This window comes from Sus scrofa, chromosome 5, assembly GCF_054392235.1.
Source record: "Sus scrofa isolate SSC_HxYL_T2T_F1_AM1 chromosome 5, Sscrofa_HxYL_maternal_Yorkshire_Landrace_v2.0, whole genome shotgun sequence".
Taxonomy (NCBI): Eukaryota; Metazoa; Chordata; class Mammalia; order Artiodactyla; family Suidae; genus Sus; species Sus scrofa.
Window position 1 is genome coordinate 98,915,902 of NC_139387.1, and position 22,489 is coordinate 98,938,390.

At 36.3% G+C, this 22,489-nt stretch overlaps 1 protein-coding gene and 1 long non-coding RNA gene across 16 annotated transcripts in view; one reads left to right on the forward strand and one right to left on the reverse strand.

Annotated features, from left to right (window-relative positions):
• LOC146403582 (uncharacterized) overlaps nucleotides 1-3,621 on the forward strand; it is a 30,038-nt gene extending 26,417 nt beyond the window's left edge. For both annotated transcript variants that reach the window (XR_014804485.1, XR_014804484.1), the window contains one exon: nucleotides 1,155-3,621. This is a non-coding gene — a long non-coding RNA (uncharacterized LOC146403582). The remainder of the gene's footprint in view (nucleotides 1-1,154) is intronic.
• LOC146403580 (uncharacterized) overlaps nucleotides 1-22,489 on the reverse strand; it is a 688,950-nt gene that overhangs the window by 162,622 nt on the left and 503,839 nt on the right. The gene's annotated exons all lie outside the window — the stretch shown is intronic.

A 22,489-nucleotide genomic window follows, 5' to 3' on the forward strand; every position in this document is an offset into this window, starting at 1 on the left:
CTCTTTGCTCAGTGTTTCCTGTCAATTATCCATCTTTGCCTCCAGTTTATTTCCAATGTCTTGCATCATCTTCAGCATCAAAAGTCTAAAGTCTTTTTCCTGGAGGCTAAGAATCTCTTCCTCGCTTAGCTGATTTTCTGGGGTTTTTCCTTTCTCCCTCATCTGAGTTATACTTCTCTGTCTTTTCATTTTTATAGGTTTTTGGTGTGGTGACCTTTTTATAGATAATAGAGTTGTAGCCTCTCTTACTTCTGGTGTCTGCTCCCCTTGTGGCTGAAGTCGGTATGGGGGGCTTGCTGTAGGCCCTGATGGGAGGGGCTGATGCCTGCCCACTGGTAGGTGGAGCCGATTCTATTCCCTCTGGTGGGTGGGACTTAGTCTCTGGATGGGATTAGAAGCAGCTGTGTGCCTGAGGGGTCTTTAGGTAGCCTGTTTACTGAGGGGTGGGGCTGTGATCTCACCTGGGTTGTTTTTTGCCCTGGGGCTTCTCAGCCTCTGACTGAAGGGTGGGGCCAGATTTTCCCAAAATGGCCACCTCCAGAGAAAGGCATGCTGTTGAATATTCCAGAGAGCTTTGTTTTCAATGTCCTTCCCTCACAACAAGCCACGGTTCACCCCTGTTTTCCCAGGATGTCCTCCAAGAACTGCAGTCAGGTTTGATCCAGATTCCCACGGAGACTTTGCTTTGCCTTGGGACCCAGTGCACATGAAAGTCTGTGTGTGCTTTTTAAGAATGGGGTCTCCGTTTCCCCCAGTCCCATGGACTTGCTGCACACAAGCCCCACTGGCCTTCAATGCCGGATGCTCCGGGGCTCTTTCTCCCCATGCCAGATACCCACACGTGAAAGTTTGATGTGGGGCTCAGAACTCTCACTCCTGTAGGTGAGTCTCTGTGAACCAGTTAGTTTTCAATCTGTGGAGCTTCCCACCAGGGAGGTATGGGGTTGATTATATCATGAAATCGCCCCTCCTACCTCTTGATGTGTCCTCCTTTTTTTCTTCTGGAGTAGGATATCTTTTTTAAGGTTGCCGGTCCATTTGGGTGAAGAGTGCTCAGTCTTTAGTTATGAATTTTGTTGTTTTTAGGAGAGAAGTTGAGCTCCAGTCCTTCTATTCTGCCATCTTAATCCTGTGCCTAATTTCTTATACAATAGGATTCTAAATGTTATAACCTTGGATCTTACCAAGATATTGCTGATGACCAGAAAATATCTGCATCAAGTAGAGGCCAAGGAACTGAGATTCAATAAAACCAACATGACTTGTGATTACCTCAGAAGTATTGTAGAATTGTACATAATGACCAAGTGGGATTTATCCCAGAGATGCAAGTATTCGTCAGTATCCACAAAGCAATCAGTGTGATACACCACATTAACAAACTGAAGAATAAAAACCATATGACCCACTCAATATATGCAGAAAAAGCCTTTGACAAAATCTAACACCAATTTCTGATAAAAACCCTTCAGAAAGTGAGCATTAACGGGAACCTACCTCAACATAATAAAGGCCATATATGACAAACCCAGAGTTAACTTCTCAATGGTGAAAAGCTAAAAGAATTACTGCTGAGATAATGAATAAGTCAAGGCTGTCCCCTCTTGACACTACTATTCAACATAGTTTTGGAAGTCCTACCCATGGCAATCAGAGAAGTAAAAGAAATAAAAGGAATCCAAACTGGAACAGAAGTAAAACTATCACTATTTGCAGATGACATGATACTATACCTGCAGAATCCTGAAGATTCTACCAGAAAACTGTTAGAGCTCATCAATGAATTTGGCAAAGTCGCAGGACAAAATTAATACACAGAATTTGACTTCATTTCTATATACTAACAATGAAAGATCAGAAAGAGAAATTAGGGAAGTAATCCCATTTACCCTCGCATCCAAAAGAATAAAATACTTAGGAATAAACCTACCTAAAGAGACAAAAACCTGTACTCTGAAAACTGTAAGACACTGATGAAAGAAATCAAAAATGACACAAACAGATGGAAAGACATACCATGCTCTTGGATTGGAAGAGTCAATATTATCAAAATGATTATACTACCCAAGACAGCGTACAGACTGAATGCAATCCTATTAAATTACAAAGAACATTTTTCACAGAACTTGAACAAAATATTTTAAAGTTTTTTGGAAGCACAAAAGACACAGAATAGCCAAAGACATCCTCAGAAAGAAAAATGGAGCTGGAGGAATCAGGCTCCCTCACTTCAGATTATACTACAAAGCTATAGTCATCAAAACTGTAAGGTACTGGCACAAAGACAGAAATAGAGATCAGTGGAACAGGATAGAAAGCCCAGAATTAAGCCCACACACCTATAGCCAACTAATCAGTGACAAAGGAGGCAAGAAATAGACAATGGAGAAAAGACAGCCCCTTCAATAAGTGGTGCTGGGAAAACTGGACAGCCACATGGAAAAGAATGAAAGTAAACACTTTCTAACACCATACACAAAAATAAACTCAAAACAGAGTAAAGACCTAGGTATAAGACCAGACACTATAAAACTCTTAGAGGAAAACATAGGCCAAACACTCTCTAACATAAACAAAAGCAACATCTTCTCAGATCCACCTCTTAGAGTAAGTAATGACAATGAAAACAAAAATAAACAAATGGGACTTAATTAAAATTAAAAGTTTCTGCACAGCAAAGGCAACCCTAAACAACACAAAAAGACAACCCACAGAATGGGAGAAAATCTTTGCAAATGAAGTGACTGACAAGGGATTAATCTCCAAAATTTATCAACAGCTCCTATAGCTCAATACCAAAAAACCAAACAACCCCATCAAAAAATGGGCAGAAGATTTAAACAGACAATTCTACAAAGAATACACTGGCTGGCCATAAAACACATGAAAAGATGTTCAACATCACTCATTATTAGAGAAATGCAAATCAAAACCACTATGAGGTACCACTTTACACCAGCCAGAATGGCCATCATCAAAAAGTCAACAAACCATAAGTGCTGGAGAGGGTGAGGAGAAAAAGGAACACTAGTACACTGTTGGTGGGAATATAAGTTGGTGCAACCACTGTGGAAAACAGTATGGAGATGCCTCAGAAAACTAAAAATAGAATTACCACATGATCCAGCAATCCCACTCCTGGGCATCTATCCAGAGAAATCCATGACTCGAAAAATCACATGTAGTCCAATGTTCATTGCAGCACTGTATGCAATAGCCAAGACATGGAAACAACCTAAATGTCCATCAACAGAGGAGTGGACCAAGAAGATGTGGTACATACACAATTGAATATTACTCAGCCATTAAAAGGAAGGAAATAACAGCATTTGCAGCAACATGGATGGACCTAGAAATTATCATGCTAAGTAAAGTCAGTCAGACAATGAGATATCAACATCAAATGCTATCACTTACATGTGGAATCTGAATAAAGGACACAATGAACTTCTTTGCAGAACAGATACTGACTCACAGGCTTTGAAAAACTTACGGTTTCCAATTGAGACAGTTTGGGGGGTTGGGGGATGCAGTGAGGATTTGGGATGGAAATGCTATAAAATTTGGTTGTGATGACTGTTGTACAACTATAAATGTAATAAAATTGAGTAATTTTAAAAATTTATGCCATTGAAAATTCATAAAAAAATAAGCATTGTAGAAATTCCTGGGACTCATCAGTTCTACAACTTTGCAGTTACACCTAACTTGAAGTAACATAAATACACATAAAATATAATAAACACTATCACATGTGCCCAAAGGGTTAAATGATCTTATGCAAAGACACATTTTTAACCTTTTTTTGTTGAAATATAGTTAATTTACAAGGTCATCTTAGTTTCAAGTGTGTAGTAAAGTATTTCAGATATATATATATATATATATATATATATATATATATACACATATATATTTTCTTTTTCAGATTTTTTTTCCATTGTAAGTTATTACAAGGTATTTAGTTCCTTGTGCTATACAGTAGGTTCTTGTTCATTTTATATATAGTAGTATGCATATGTTAATCCCAAACTCCTAATTTATCTTCCCTCCCCACCACCCACTATTACCTTTGGTAACTTTGTTTTCTATGACTGAAAACCACATTTTTTTCATGTATATGGAATATATTAGACATATATTTTAATGGTTGGTAAAGTCTGTAAAACAACACTATTAGACATATATCAAATTATTTTTATCTTATAAAAACAAGAACCCCTATGATATGAAGTATAAGCTAATTGATGTTTATTAAACTATTCATACTCAGGAGTTCTTTGGACTGACTATTTAAATTGTATTTCTTAAAATAAAAATATTTGTTTATAGCAAACCTCATTCTTTGCTGGTGGAAATACAAAACTGATACAAGAACTTTGTAAGACAGTTTGGCAGTCTCTTACAAGTTAAACATAGTCTTATACAGCCAGCAATCATGCTCCTAGGTATTTACCCAAATGAGTTAAATTTTATGTCCACAAGAAAACCTGCCCACAAATGTTTATAGCAGTTTCATTCAAAATTGCCAAAGATTAGAAACAAATATATTTCAATAGGATAATGGGTAAACAAACAGTAAAACAATTGTGTGACAGAATATTATTCTGTGATAAAAAATAAGCTATCGAGCCACAAAAAGACATGGAGAAACTTTAAATGCACGTTGTCAAGAGAAAACAGCCAACTTGAAAAGGCTACACACTGTATGATTCTAACCATATGTCATTCTGAAAAAGGCAAAACTATAGATGAAAAAAAAAATTACTAGTTTCCCAAGTTCAGGAGGAGGGAAACAGGGATGAATAGGAGGAGCCCAGGGCATTTTAGGGTTGTTGAAATTATCCTGTATGATATGACAATAGTGGACACATAATGTTATGCATAGTAAAAACTATGCTACATAAAGTGTGAACCCTAATGCAAATATGGACTTTAGTTAATGTACCAATAATGGTTCAATAGTTCTAACAAAGGCACCACACTAATACAAGGTGTTAATCATAGGGGAAATTGTGAGAAGAGAGCAAGAAGTATACAGGCATTCCTTGTTTTTTTCTGAACATTTTTTCTGAAAACCTAAAACTGCTCTTAAAAAATTGATTAAAATTCAAAATAAAACATATATTTAGAGGCCATTTTTGGGCAGTATGTCATGGATAACTGAGTTCTAAAACTAGAAGCATATTCCTATACATTTCTGAATTCAGAGGGAAACTGGAGATTCTCTAATTTAACCATGTCTATTCATTTTAGAACCTCGAGTTCAGAAAGTTCAATGACTGTTGCCATGGCCACAAACATGCAAATAGGAGAACCTGGATTTGGACTCAGTTCACTTGACTTATGACATTTTTCATTATACCAAATGACAGTAGAGTGGAAAGGGTCAAGGATGCAGACCAAAGTACGAGGTCTTTTGAACAGCAGCGAAAATGTAAGGGCACATTTCCTATGCGCTTTTCATTTTCTAATAATGCTCTATATTTTGAAAGCACTCACATCCACATATGGGGGCATACAAATGCACACACAAACACACTCGTATACACCAAACCCTCTGTCAGGGACTTTTGATGTGTTCCATGTAAAGAAATAAATTCAGAGCAGGGTAGAACCTGCTTATTTTATGGATTCATGGAAAAATTTTTTTGAGTTGTTGGATGGCATTTTGCATATTAGGAGATGAGAGGAAGAGGAGAAGTTACTGAAAAATTCCTAACTTGTCTAAATCCCTTCTTTTTTAAAATCCAGCAGCTGTGTAGATTTTATAATTTGGCAAATCCTGTATCTGGACATGACAAATTTCAGCTGGAAAAATATGTTGTGAAAAATCTTTCAGATGTCATATCACAACTGGGGCCTCTGCTAAATCCAAAAGTGCAGCTGGACCATATTATTACATAGTTATTTTATTTGCATTCCTGACCCCTAAGGAGTAAGTTGATTTCCATCTGGTATATTATATCATTCCAATTCTATGATGAGGGTAAGCATTTTTTAAAGTTATACTAACAGCATAACTACATTAAACATTATCAATCAAATTATTTCAAATAGTATTATTCTTTATTAACTTAGCAAGGAACTGCAAAACCAACTGTATCTCAAAAAATAATATTTGAATGTGATCATATTTAAATAACTTTGTACAGTTAAAGTTGAGAATTAAAAATAAAATTAAATATATCTTATTCTGTAGGCTTTTAAAATATCTTTAAAAGTATCTATTATCTGTCTAGCATTATATGACTTCTTCAAAGTCTCAAAGCTAGTCATTATATAACTCTTGACCAAAGCCCCAGGCTTTCCCTGAGTTAGAGGTTAGCAGAGTTCACAGTAGCAGAAAAGGAAAGAGAGACAATGAGAGACAAAGACACAGAAAAAGAGAAAAGAAAAAGAATAAGTTTCTCAAGTCATAATTTACATAAAGACTCTCATATCTGTTATGTGATTTCTACTGTAGAGCAGGGCAAATATTCATATCCTAATGTCACAGATGAAAGCATGGCCACCCAGTGAGGTAATGAGAGCTCTCTGAGAGAGTGGAGTCAGAAATTTACCTCCGTCTTCTGCTTGACGTTAGGTCTAGCTCCTTTAAAGCAATCGAAATAAAAGACATCATGAAAACGTATTTTTTATTAATCACACAGCATGCCAGTATCTTATTCCCCTGAAATACTGTTGTGGATGAAACAGTTTAAAAGTACCAACCATTTCACATGAAAGCAAGTTCCTAAATTAAATATACTGATATAAAGGTAACTCTTGACAAGTATCTTATATTTAATACATTACCCTATTCTATTCAGAGAGAGATTAAATAGGACTTGTATTCAGAATTGAGTCTTTGGGAGAGAATAATATGGAGATGATCCAGCCACGCATCTCAGAGGTATTTGTATTGGAAATGACTCAAGAGAATCAACCAAATATGCCCTCACTTTGTCTTTACATCAAAGCACCTTTGATAACGGTTTTCCACTATGAGGTCAAACTGAGAAGGCTTCCAGCACAGGGAAGTTCTTTGGACTTGTGACCTCAAGACCCTGGATTTGAAAGAAGAATTCCACATGGTTGAGACAGAGTAACTGGCGTCCAGAGCAGTGGGGCTCCAAGGAGGCCACACCTGTCTCCTGGTTGGGACAGAGCAAGGGCTTGCTCAGCAAGCAGCGCAGATTGTCCCAATTCATGCAGAAGGAGATAAGGAACCTCAGGAGGGAACTGTTAGATTTAAGGCCATGCTGGCTTTTCTGTGTGTATCATCCCTGCCCTGTCCTCTGCCCCAGAGGGCTGACCTCAGTGAGCCTCATTATGGTGTTTCTTTAATCTCCAGCTTCCATGAGGTCTGACAAAGGAAAGTAAATGCAAGGCAGGGAGAGAATTGATTTGCCTCACCTCCCTCCCAACCAGCTGTGATTGTGTGGGTAGCTGTGTACCTCTGAGTCTGCTTATTCAGTGACCCCCAACCTCCCAAGGCTACAGATTTCCCTGGATTCTGATAATGCCAGCCCCTTCCCTTTTCCCTCCAGCAATGGTCAATGTTTGCAACTATTGCTTGCTCCTGGATAATCAACCATTCTCTCTGCCTTCTTTATCACCTGAACACACCCCTGTATAGCCCCTTAATTAAAGTGTTTTCAGTTCAATATTTTGTGTTGATTCTGCTCAAATCATAATATAAAGTAATCATAATAGCTGCAAGTATTACTAAATGTCAAACAGTATATTTAGAAGTGAAAGTGGCTTATAAAATCTATCAGTAAACGTCTGAGGCTGATATATATTCTTTACAGATAAATGTTAGAAAAGTTGAGTGATTTCCCCAAGGCAATACATCTTAAATGGATGAACTATGACTCAAGCTCTGATTTTCTGACTCCAGAGTTTAGTGTTTTATTTATTATGTGATCCTACATTGGAAATCATCACACCCTCAAGCAGATATCAAAAGAGTCTATGTATAAAAGGACTTAGAAAAATTCATAGTTGGGAAAATCAAATGAAGTCTGGCTTTCCAAATTATATTTCCAAAAGGGTAAAATTTCCACATTCTATTTGACTATTACAGCATAAGATGATACAGCAGGTATTCATACTTCCTAAACCAACAGTGTATATTTTCACATGTGGAAATTCTGGTTTTGACATTAGCTACGTGGTAGTGCAGTGCCTATATAAATCCGCCCAACAACAAAAGTGAATGATACAACATCTGTCACTGTTTTTCCTCAAAAACACCAATAGCTGTGCAGCCTAATCCCACAGAGACAGGCTGATCTCATCCTGCATTTGATGTCCTGAGAAATATCTACTGATCTATAAAACTTATCACCAGCTGCAACAGAGAAAATCTGTCATTAGTTGCTTAGCAAGTGTTAGTAGTTAGCTTCTCCAGGGAAGCCTAGTAATACTGGAGAATATCCTGTCCACATTTTTTTTAAATCAAGTAAAATTTTGTTTTAACCTTACCTATTTATTATTGTAAGAGGCGTGATACTCAGACACTGTCTGTTAGAGTACGTTACATATGCCAAAGTATGTTACTGTCAGAAGACATAGGGATGAAGTAATGCTGGGGTCACAAAAGTAAAAACTATGGCTACACAGCTGAATTGGTATTATTTATTGTAAGTTCCAGGCAGTTCATCTTTGGTCGTGTTATCCTCTATTAGCTTTGACAGTTACAGGGTCACAGTTGGATTCTATTTCTCTATACTGTTCATTTAAAAACATGAATGCTGTGCTTAAAACTAAATTCAGGAGTTCCCGTTGTGGCACAGTGGTTAACGAATCTGACTAGAAATCATGAGGTTGCGGGTTCGATCCCCGCCTTCACTCAGCGGGTTAAGGACCTAGCGTTGCCGTAAGCTGTGGTGTGGGTTGCAGACGCGGCTCGGATCCCATGTTGCTGTGGCTCTGGCGTAGACCGGTGGCTACCGCTCCGATTAGACCCCTAGCCTGGGAACCTCCATATGCCATGGGAGCGGCCCAAGAAATGGCAAAAAGACAAAAAAAAAAAAAAAATTCAGTCTTACTCATTTTTCTTTATGTTTTTCTCTAAGAATTAAAAGTTACTTGAATGTATGAAGGAAGGGACCAATCAATGAATGAACAAACCAACCATTAGATTGAAAATCATTTGCCCCACATGTTGAGAGCAGATTAATATAAATATTACCTTATGCATTATTTAAAAGTTTCTAGTTTACTTGATTATCCCTGTACACATCAAGCAGTGGGAGACAGTGCAGAGTTACTGAACATCTTTTATGTGTGAGCTATGGCTAATGAAATTATTTAAACTTTAAAATAATTGTAGCATGTAAACAAAGATGAGTAATGATTGAGAATAAGGCCTTAGATATTAGATCTGTGTTTGAGTCCCAGCTGGTGATATGAATAGATACAAATTTCTGCCTAGAAGAGATATTGAATTTTTAGGTTATCACAAATAAAATTCATCTTGTAGGTAGGATATTGAGTAATAGGATGGATATGTCAACTTTATTGCCAATAAAACCTATATTGGAATATGTGACTTAGGTTAATGGCCAAATAGACGTGGGAATATTCTCTGTTCTTTATACCTACCCTCGACCCCACTTTAGACATTAGAATAGCCCACTGAAGGAAAACTTGAGGTCTGCTGAGGGGAAAATCACTTAGCAATAACTGCTACCACTCATAGTTCTGGAATGAAAATGGAAAAAAGGAGAATGAGTAGAGAAGCACTCCCCTGTGCCTATGAACTGAAAGTGGTTCAGTTCCATGGAACTGAACACAAAGTCAGGCACAGCATGTAACACTTAAATAAATGATAGTTATCATTGCCACAAAGCACTGATACATTGCTACAAGGTTCTGATTTTTCTGTTCTAGTCTGGAATCTCCAGAAATGAATGCGGCCCTACTGACATCTTCATTTTAGACCAGCAAGACCATTTCAGATTTCTGACCTCCAGAATTGTAAGACAATGAATGTGTGTTGTTTCAAGCCACTCAATTTGGGGTAGTTTGTTACAGCAGCAAAAGGGCACTAGCACAATCTGCAAAAGCAAATCCTTCCCCACACCACTTTTTCCCCGGTTCTAATTGGACAAGGATTGAATTAAAGCCTGAGATCTAAGGGCTGGTCTAGAGGTGAGGTGGCATGAATTCCAGATGTTGTGTAGAAATGGCAAGAAAGATATTTTGATGTAAATGGGTTATTTGCCACTAATATCCTTTGAAAAATTCTATATAGGAGGTTTTGGTAAAAAGAGTATGAAAGAGTCAACACTTTTACCTCAATGACGTGTCCTTTTTTGGAGACACTGAATAAGATAGCAAAGATAGACCATTTTTTTTCTATAACTTTTTTTTTCATGATCACATTGTGCTCGACAGGCAATTTTAAACCACACTGTCATTCTGTGGCTCTGTCAGTAAAAACTGGTTACCAAAATATAGATTACTCCAAAGCAAAAGAACTCCAAAACAATGTATCATGTCCATTTAACTCTACCTTTTAATCTAGCACTAAACCAAAACATTTTGTGAAAAATCCAACAGTAAGATGAAATTGTTCTATTTTAGAAACTAGTAAAAATGGCTATTAATAGTTTAGGTTAATTATGGTTTTTAGATATAAGTTGCTCTTTTGAAGTAGAGTTGCCTTATGAGCATTCCACTGAGTTGAAATTGGACATGTTATTTGGGTTCTACCTGGAAAGGAACCAATGCCAACCAGAGGTCATGAAATGCCATGGGCTTGAGGTGTGCTAGCATTAGGAAATTGTAAATTATAATAATCAACCTTGGTCTTGTTGTAGCAATTTATAGTAATGCTTCAGAACTTAACAACAGTTTATCTGTGCATCATTTTTTTCATTGTTTCTTATGAACCAGTTTGTGGAAGATGTTTGGCTATGCATGATCCAGAATTCTGGATCCTCAGATCATATTTTGTTCTGCTCACTTACCCTTTCCTGACCACTGTTGCCTCCCCATAGTGTCTGGAGGCTCAAATTTGGAAAGAATTTCAAAGGGCTTCTGCCCCCCAAGACCACCACTTCTGCTCTCAAACAAAACATGGACTTCTGGGATGGCAATTTAAGGATTTGAGTTTTCTTTCTCTACGAATGTGTCTAGAAGAAGCAACTTATAAAACACATCTGGAAAACACTCATCTATGAAATGGAAATTCCCTGAAGTGAGTACATATGATCAGTGATAAATATTTTCTTATGTATTCATTTACAGACTAACTTGCAAAATTTTGAGTGATCATCCAGGAAAAATACATACAGCGTAAATAAAGGTGGTATTAATAAATAGGAGATGTTGTTTTCACAAATTTACAGCTATTTCTGGAGAACCATAATTTGAATATGGGTGGTCCCCTAACTCCAGGAACGAATGCGACTCCAGATCGGGCACCCAGGTATTTTTAGGTCTTGTAATATGAATTTCACATTTTAAAATCCTAAATTTACAAATTTCCTTCTATACAAATTAAATCCCTCTCTGTCCATACACAGAGGTAAAGTGTATTTTTCTTAAACTAATCAACAGTTCTATTGGCAAGTAACCCTTTATATATTTTAATGCCTTGTATCAGAGAACATCATTCTCCCCAATACCATTCTGAAATCTTTTATAGATTATTAACTAACTCAGATAAATGAAGAATGCCAAGTGTTATTTATCTCAGAATGAGGTTTTCTTTCATTTTAATAATAAAATACTATCCCCAGTTTTTTCAAGACATACCTGAAAACCCCAGGTCTTTTTTTTTTCAATAGAGTGATAAGTTGCCTTTATGGAATTAGAAAAGTATTGCTTTTAATACTAACATAAGGCTTTATGAGGGATGAATTGATGGGAATCAAATGCTGTGTTTTTTTAAGGCAGCTGGATTGGGAGAAGGACTACCCTTTAGACAAATATTAACTGATTAAAAGCTGGATTTAAGTCCTCACTTATACCCATTAGTTTGTACTCTAAACCAGTACTTAAACTACCCAAAGGCACCCAGAAGCCTTATAAAAAGTAGTCCCTCAATAGCTAATCTCTTTACTTTGACTTCTGAAAGGATTTTTTGAAGTATTTTCCTTGTTCTCTTGCAAAAAGGAATTATTATAGACCAGTCAGTCTATATCCCATTGAAAGGATGAATAAATATCAAGTGATTTTGAGAATGAGAAACTACAAAAACCACAGTAATTACTTAGAGATAAGTGATAGTAGACTAAGTGAAATTTAGGGTTCCTTAAGGGTTATGGAATAACACAAATCATCAGGTATACCTTTGGACCACAGTATCATTTCTAAAGAAGCTTTCCCTCTAGGGAGTCATTATTTCATTATATTATCATAAGAGTTGAGGGAGGGAGTTGTTGTTTTCTCATTTTTTCAGATCCACACTCTATAAAGTACAATATATGCACATTTGTAATACATGTACCATGTTGAAGATATAATGACTGTAATATAAAGCAGTAGTCAAAGGTAAAGCTCAAACAGGGCAAACAAGTGGATTTTGGGATGTGTGTTCCTACCATTGTGTTTGTTTAGACTTGAGAGTATTCCAAAATAAATTCAGAAAAACTGGTAAATTTAAATTGGTAAACTGTACATAAAAATTCAGATTTCACCCATGATATTCTAAAATGGCATTGGACTGTTGGAAGTGAGTACTAGTGACCCTTTCAGAAAAGTTGCGTGCCCTTTCAGTGGGACACAAACAATCTCTACCACTAAATCAACATAGACAAATGCACTTAAGTCAGTAAGCTTTAAGCAATTCCCTCTTCTCACCCATATAGAAATTAGCATTTGCTTTAATCTCTCTCCTAATGTACAGATATTTATTGAGTGTCTACTATGTGCATTGTTTTGAGGATGGGGTAAAACAATGTACAAGATAGGCAAATTTCCATCCCTCATGGAACTTTCATTCTAGTGGATGGGGGTTTTGATGGTGCTTGATGGACTCCTCTATTATATTCCATTGCAAAAAGTCATATGCAATTGTCTTAAAGCATACTTATGAATTTTAATATTATGGGGTTTGGGTATCTATTAATTATAATATTCCAGGTGTTGTGGCAAGCACATGGCACATCTTATCTAAAAATGAAAGGACCACAACAGCTCTTTGAGGTTGGGATGATGATGATCTTTATGTTAAACATGATTTTACAAATAAAATCTCAGAAAGGCAAACTCACCCATAATTTATAAACTATGAAGCAGTGAAGCTATGATTAATATACAAGTCTGACTAATACAAAGACCATTGTTTTTGTAGTAACTTATCATATATTGTTAAAAGCAAGTGGCTCCAGTTTCAACATTTTTCCTGGAGACCATCTTGCCCAAACCTATAAGTTAATTAGGTCTATTTACCATCACTTCAGTTACAGCAGCACATTTTTACTATGAGTTGGGGGTTGGACTCCCATTTTTTTCCCACCTGCCTGTATTATTTTCCTTTCCATTTTTGAGTCTCTTTTTAAACTAATTCCCTTGCCTTCCACTAAGCTCCAAATATTAGAGGGTTTTTTGTTTGTCTGTTTACAGCAGTAGCTTAATTCTAGGAACTGCTTTTCCCAGTGAAGAGTTTTCCTATGGAATATTTGCTGAAACAGAAGAAATTCCCTCCCATTGGCCATGAAAAACCAATGGACATATATTTGTGTTGATAAGAAGAGAGTGGGGAAACAGATATGAGATCATATCAAGTAATCTAAGTGATTAAGTACCATTACCCTCATTGATAATGTCCATATCACATAAAATATGTAGCTATCAACAGATTCTGCTTTACTGGCATGAATGTGAGAGTAATGATGACTTAAATAAATTAATCTCTAAAACAGTAAAGTTAATTAAGTCTCTGGCAGAGCTATTTTATGACTACTGCAATTTTTTTGTTCATAAATAGAAATTATCATAAAACAAGTGAATTACTTCCTGCAAGCTAGTGTTCTTTTTTAAGAATAAAAAAATAACTTTTCAATTCAAATCTTCATCCATAGATCAAGGAACTCTGCATGTTAACGAAAGCAGCTGAGTTAATATTTACTGTTGTCTTCAGGGTATAATTTAATAGTAAGTGAAAACATGCAGGATTGCATCCCTCCAAATACATAAATTTTGTGTTCCTATGATTCATAGCCCGGAAGTCCACACAAACATTATGGAGAAATGAATTTCTTTTAGAGAACAATCAGGTTTGGTCAATAATTACTCACAAAATAAAGCAATGAGGAGAAAAAAGAAAATTGGTAATAAACTTGGAAATCTTGCATTAACAGTTTAAATAACATATGTATTATGCTCAAAACAGAATTATAAATCAGTTTTTATGTTCACTCACTGAAAAATCATAAAAGTTTCATACTATGAATTTTATATATACATGAATAAATATATCCCTTCTATGTTTTCACATATGAAAATCAAAGCTTATCATGGGGACAAAGTGTATGGTTGGACCACAAGGGTCTAGATTCGATATTCACAACTTTCCAAATTTTGACTTTTAATTCCATCTCCAAATAGAGTGATAGATGTGCACTGCCATAGAGATCTACTGACGGAATTTAAAGGAAACCATGATCATGTCTTTAAAAACACAACGGATTTTAAATCCTATTTTCATACATTTTAATTTATGAAATGTTATCCCACAAGATGAAATGGATATTGGTTTCTATCAAAGTCTTAGAGACTCTGATAATATGGCTTTTATTTAGTAGAAGATAATTTTTTCAGAATAGCTATTTATAAAATCATATAGTCCATTTACTCGGTTAGGATCATAATCCTAAACATCTACGTATTTATTCATTCATTCAACAAATATTTACTTAGCATATATATAGTACCCACAGTGCTAGGTACTAAAAATGATGATGCAATATCATCATTACCAAGAACTATACTAAATGCACTGTCTTATAAGGGGAGAGAAACATAAACAAGCACAATTAAATGCTAATTTGAGAAAAGTCTGTTCTAAGTACATGATAATGTGAATGACAGTGAACTAATAACCACTTCTAAGGATCAGAAAAATGGCAAAGATCAAGGTAGACTTTCTAAAGAAGTTATATTTTAAATATGTATTGAAACTTAAGCGTATTCCACTAATAGATGGAAGGCAAAACAAAACATAAGCAATTAGCCAAAGGTATGAAATACTGAGTTGTGTCTGGAGTTCTCCAGGTTGTTCAGTGTGACTGCTATTCCCATGGGGCATGGGAGAACATGTTAAGACATGAGGCTGGAGAACTCAGCAACAACCTGACATTTATCTCATATTCAAGGTGGTGTGGTTTGTTTCTGTATTGTCCAATGAGATAACCACTAGCCACATATGGCCATTTAATTAATTAAATATAATTAAAAATTAAATTTCTGGAGTTCCTGTCGTGGTTCAGTGGTTAACGAATCCAACTAGGAACAATGAGGTTGCGGGTTCGATCCCTGGCCTTGCTCAGTGGGTTAAGGATCCGGCCTTGCCCTGAGCTGTGGTGTAGGTTGCAGACTTGGCTCGGATCCCATGTTGCTGTGGCTGTGGCGTAGGCTGGTGGCTACAGCTCCAAATAGACCCCTAGCCTGGGAACTTCCACATGCTGTGGGGAGCAGCCCTGGAAAAGGCAAAAAAAAAAACAATTAAATTTCAAAGTCACTTAGTCACATATCAAGTGCAAACAGACACCATGTCTAGTGGCTACTATTTGGGAGAGTTCAAATATCAGTCATTTCTGTCATTACAGAAAGTTCTATTGGATAGCCTGTATCATTTAGGATAGGAATCCCAGTTTCATTGTCTACAGTGTTCAGACATATACTGAAAAATAAATGATGCTGGCCTAATATTTATACATACACGTACATATACATATATATGTGTATATAAAATGTGAGAGAACCATTTTCAATTATGCAAAGAAATACATGATCCAACATTGCTAGATGTTCCAATCACAAGTTAAATAAAATAAAATAATTGAACTTGAAGGTCATATCCAAAATTTAGCCTCTTATTTAGATTTTGATCTCTATTAGGTTTTGAAGAATTTTAAGCAATAAATATCATAATCAGATTCTTGAATTACCCATATCACTTTGGTAGCTTATTGGATTATGGATTAGAAGAAGGTAATATTGAAGGCAAATTATATCAAGAGTTTATTGGAGCCATAGTAAGAGAAAAACCTTAATCAAGGGGGCACCCAGTGGAGATAAAGAAGAAATGGTGAACAGCATCACATAAAGAATTTTTAGAGTGTTGATTAGTTGGGGAGAGGGTCTTGTCATTTCGTGAGACAGAAAATATGGGGAACACTTATGTTGGTGAATAATGATAAACTCAGTTTTCAACATGCTGAGATTGAGGTGGCTATAGGACATCCCAGAAGGAATATTCAGTAGAAAGAGGAATAAAAATTATAGAGCATAGGTCAAATGTCTAACTCTAGTGTAGTGTTAGCCAAACCAGGATGCATGGCTGAAATCCAGACACTTCCTACTTTCGTAAAGTTTTATTAGCACACAGTCATGCCTATTCATTTACATATGTCTGTGGCTGCTTTTGCTCTACAATGCCAGAGCTGAATAGTTACAACAGGGATTTATGACCTACAAACCAAAAATATTTAATACTTGGACTTTTACCTAGAAAAAGCTTCCTGACTTCTACTCTAGAGCAGAACACTATACTAAACACTCGTACCTCAACCTGATATGTGAGTAAATTCATTCATTTGATCAGTTAGAAGCTATTTATTAAGAATCATCCTATATGATACTATACCTAGAGAATCCTAGACTCTACCAGAAAACAGAGCTCATCAATGAATTTGGCAAAGTCACAGGATACAAAATTAATACACAGAAATTAATGGCATTTCTGTATACTAACAATGAAAGATCAGAAAGAGAAATTAGGGAAGCAATCCCATTTACCCTCGCATCCAAAAGAATAAAATACTTAGGAATAAACCTACCTACAGAGATAAAATAACTGTACTCTGAAAACTATAAGAGGCTGATGAAAGAAATCAAAAAATGACACAAACAGATGGAAAGACATACCATACTCTTGGATTGGAAGAGTCAATATTATCAAAATGACTATACTACCCAAGGCAATCTATGGATTCAATGCAATCCCTACCAAATCACCAAGGACATTTTTCACAGAACTCAAACAAAATATTTTAAAGTTTTTTGGAAGCACAAAAGACCCAGAATAGCCAAAGACATCCTCAGAAAGAAAAATGGAGCTGGAGGAATCAGGCTCCCTCACTTCAGACTATACTACAAAACTATAGTCATCAAAACTGTAAGGTACTGGCACAAAGACAGAAATAGAGATCAGTGGAACAGGATAGAAAGCCCAGAATTAAGCCCACACACCTATAGCCAACTAATCAGTGACAAAGGAGGCAAGAAATAGACAATGGAGAAAAGACAGCCCCTTCAATAAGTGGTGCTGGGAAAACTGGACAGCCACATGGAAAAGACTGAAAGTAAACACTTCCTAACAAACACCATACACAAAGATAAACTCAACAGCTCATGGCAACACCAGATCCTCAACCCACTGAGCAAGGCCAGGGATCGAACCTGCAACCCCATGGTTCCTAGTTGGATTCGTTAACCACTGAGCCATGACAGGAACTCCACACATACAGAATAGATTTAACACAAAGAAAATATAATCTTATTAGTGTTACCTTTAGACTGCTGTTATTGGGAATCTCTGTGACACTTGGGAAAATGGTTTGAAAGCCCTCACTGACATGATTCAATCCCAACAAACCAAAGGGACCTCAGGTAGGAAGCCCTCAAATATCTGTATGCCTGCTATCTGTTATGGGTCAATCATCATTAAGTTAAATATAGAAATTAGAATTTGGCTTTAAGAGCATTGGATTAGATATTATTAAATATTTTCCAAAAAGTATAATCTCTCTCATTGATAGTAGGCGGTGCAATTTTAGGGGGATCACTGATAAATATTTTTCCTATGTTATTGTTTATTTGAACATGTAACAGAAAATATACTACTATATAGAGATGTGCCTTATTAGATTTTATTGTTATTTAGATAATAGTCATTCAGTAAATAATTATTCATCAAGTAAAATGAATAATCATTAAGTAATCAGAGAAGATGATAAAAAGTTATGATGTTGGTAATCAACTTACTGAATTTTGAAGATCACTGAGTTATGGGGGCAAGTAACAGTTGTGATGGAAAGGATGTGGTGTGAAAAAAGCTTGGGATATGGAAATGGAATTAGAGACACATTAGGATGTTCAAACAGAGGAGGTTTTGCAATGGTGTGTGTAGATACCTGGGGATCATATGTGGGGCTTTGGAGAGCAGACTGGGATGGTGAAGGCTGAACTCTGGAACGTGGCAGGAAAACCAAAAGGACTGAGATCTCCAAAATGACCAGTCTGAAAGGGAGACTTTGGACTTGATTCTGTGCCAGTCTAAGAGGTCTTTACCAGTGAAGACAGATTCTTCAAGTTGTTTAAGGGATATAACATGGAAGAATTGAGTCTTGTATGCCCTAAACTTGGGGAACCTCAGATCCTACAGGGCTAATATTCAATAGCTATTTACCTTGGCCCATCATGCACCATGCCTGTTTTAAGCACAAGAGATAGAGCACTAAAACAAGTGGGCAAATATCTCTGCTTTGACAAAACTTTCTTTCTGGTACCCACATCTAGGATGCCTAAATATAAATTAAATTTGGAGGAAAGTGAATTATGATTTTTTTTTTCTTTTTAGGGCCACATCTGTGGCATATGGAAGTTCCCAGCTGGGTGGAATCGAAACTGCAGCTGCTGGCGTATGCCATGGCCATGCCAGATCTGAGCTGTATCTGCTACCTATGTTGCACTTGCAGCAATGCTGGATCCTTAACCCACTGAGCAGGGCCAGGGATTGAACCTGCATCCTCATGGATACTAGGTGGGTTCTTAACCCACTGAGCCATAAATGGAACTCCATGATTTTTAAATTAAGAATGAAAGTAACTTCAATTCTCCCAAGGTAGCTTTTTTGTAAAAATCTTTGCACAGTGCTTAAATTATTTCTTTTGTTTGGAATTAAACATTTAAGAGGTTTGTTTTTAATTTTAACTAACTCAATATTTTAAAAGGCATTTTAAAAGTACTTTACAGAAATAGATGCTATTTCAGGAATAAATTGTCTTTAGTACTTTCATTAAAATATTGCTAATAAGACCAAGATTAAAGGGTTTTTTTGACTATGCCATTTTAGTTTAAGTGTACTTTATAGTCAGAAAACATACACTATGTTCCTTATTTCACAGAACTTCTGTGACAAGAAACAGATACTTTTCTAAAGCTCAGTTACCCGTACAGAGCAAAGAACTGAAAATATATGCTCCTAGTAAGGAGTCAGTACCATCATTCCAAATGCATTAGCTGGCCTTCACTGTACATCTTCAACGTTTATAAACAAACATGTGGTGATAAGAAAGTTCCTTGGTGAACTATCTTTTTTTTTTTTTTTTCTTTTTCTTTTTGGCCGCCATGCAGAAAATGGAGTTCCCAGGCCAGGGATCAGATCCTAGCCACAGTTGCAACCAACACTGCAGCAGCGGCAATGCTGGATCCCACTGTGCCTATGCCATGCCAGGAATTAAACCTGTGTCTGAGTGCTGCAGAGATGCTGCAGAGATGCTGCAGATCCCATTGCACCACAGTGGGAACTCTATGAATTACTTTTTATAGAAAATTAATAATCTTAATTATGTTTTTGCTTCATGCTGATCTTAATAACAGAATGTTAGATGCTTTCAAATTATATCTTTGACATGATCATCGTGAGCTCCCAGGTCCATCTATCAGTTTAATGACTGAGGCCAGGGTGTTGCTTCTGAAATAACCATGTTGAAGCAACATGGTTCTAGCACTTTCATTGCCACTGGTACTTTCTCCCATTCTACTCTCCTTCTGTTTAATATATTAAAAAAAGAAGAAGAAGAAAGAAAGAAAAGAAAAAAAATAGAAAGCTTTTTTTCCCTAAATTAAAAATTTGTTGTATGATTCCACTTTATATGCATTATCTAGAGGAAGCAAATTCAAGGAGATAGTAGAGAAGAGGTTACTAAGGACTTAAGGTGGAAAGAAATGTTGAATTATTGTTTAATGGATACAGAGTTTTTGTTTGGGAGGACGTAAATGCTCTGGAAAAGGATAGTAGTGATGGTTGGACAACACTGGAGATAGACTTAATGACAATAAATTGAATGCTTAAAATGTAAAATGTTAAAATTGGTGTCATGTATATTTTTACTATAATAAAAATACTCCCTCCCCCAAAAAAAGCCCTTGACACCACCAGGTTTGCAATGGCATCATTAAGTACTGGTAAAGGTCATGTTGGTGCCATTACATTTTAATTGCCAGCTGGCAACCATGAAATTTTGCAACTACATGGATTTAAGAACAAACAAACAAAAATCTTCACAGTATTTCCTATAATCTCTCAGCAGCTTTCACTATGGTTTGACTCTTCTCAGACAGGCACATAATGTTCTTATCATTCAGAAGGTAACAAATCCTAAGAGCTGTTTTGATAGCACCAGCTTGTATGATTCTTGGCCTGTGGGAAGAATTAAATACACTGTTTCTAGTTGGATTTTGTATTGTCTCAGATCATGAGTAATGCCAGAGAAGTTATTGAAACTTGCCTCCAGGAAGGAAGATGTTTCATGAGAAGCCAACCTTTTGAAGAAGAAAACTCCAAAGAGATTGAAACCTGAAGCACCAAATGGGATCAGGCCTCCATTTTCTGTTTTTACCCCATAGACCCATAGACTCATATTTATAAAGCAAGCTTGCATATTTGTGATTTAATGCTTTTATAAATAATATGCCCAGACACCTTTCTCCAAAAAAAGGGCACATAAATTATTTCTAAACAATATAATATTTCCTCAAGTATTTAAAGTGGATTTATTCAAAATACAGAATTGTTTCCAAAAATAAAAACACTCATGAGATTTAAATGGGAAAGCATGATTCACCTTGTCACGTTAATATCTATCTGCATCAAAAAAATCATCTCATGAATTATTAAAGAAATAACCTCAACAAGGAAAATTATAAGGGATGAATTATTGCTGTTGAAGGGACAACCTGAATCAAATCAAAGAGTTCTCAAATGGCTGTAACTATTTCAGAAAAAGTTCCTCAACGAAGCCCTTATTTTGCAGTACAGACATGAACACCAAACTTTTCGTTCATTTGCCTACTTAAATTCTGGAGGGCTGTATTCTGTGGTAGAGAATTTATTTTTCCTAGGATACAGAATAAATTGAAAAGGGGATATTTATAGACCAAATAGGTACCCTGCAATAAATACACACTGCACCGACATGACCTGCATTTGAATGCTCCAAACTGAACAGGACACAACTTTCGGGGAGAGTATGAAGAAAAAAGGCAAGACTAAGAAGAAAATAATCTCTTAAAATTCTGTCTGTTCTGAAGTCTGCGTAACCTGACTTAAGTTTACGTAGCTCATCCTATAGGACGGGGTTGAACTAAATTTGCCAATACAGACTCATTCTATCCTTCTGTGCAATAAGGTGAGGTTCTTAATGGGGAAACTGCCCGAGGTCACCCAGATAATCAGTGGCAGAGCCAAGAATCAAAACTGTGCACTCCAGCCCCAGGTCTGTGTGCTCAAGTCACAACTCAGGCATCGCGCATTATTCTCTTCTATCTCATCTTCTGTTTGGCTTCAGCTTCCGTCTTCATACAGGTTGTTTTTCTTAGTTTGAAAATGAAATATTAGCATTGCCAAGCTTTTGTGGGCTCATGATAACAGGCCTTATTTCTAGCAGCCCTAGTTAACTAATAAACAGGTAAGATCACATCTAGGAGGTGGTCTTTCCGATAATGTCTGGCTTTTATCTCTCCTTTTTGTAGTTTCCGCTTACGTTCCATAGCTACATCTCCAAAGGTGGTCTCCTCTGTAAAATGTCAACATTTCTGCCAACATTCAGTGTAGGAAACCTTCCTTCAACCCAGGCCTTTTCCCATGTGAGAATTTACAGGGAAATTTTCTGCATAAACCCTTTCTTTTTTTTATTCCATAATTTTGATTTTATGTTTTCTCCATATGCGCACTAAAGTCATTATCAAGACTACAGATTATTTTAGTACCTTAAAAGTCAAACTCCAATAAAATGGTTAATTTGTTTGATTTTTGCAGCCATCAAGAGCTTTAGTTAATCATTTCTGTTTGTTGCTCTTTTCCATTTAAACAATGTTCTCCTTGGAGATAAAGATGCAAGCAAAGAAGTAACTCTTTTCTTGCCATTGCTTACATGACAAAAGCAGTGGATTAGAGCGGTAAAGAGAAGAGTGGGTGAAGTACATCGCTTCTTCAGTCCTTAGTTCCAGGTTTTTAAAATTGATTATGAATATTAATTAT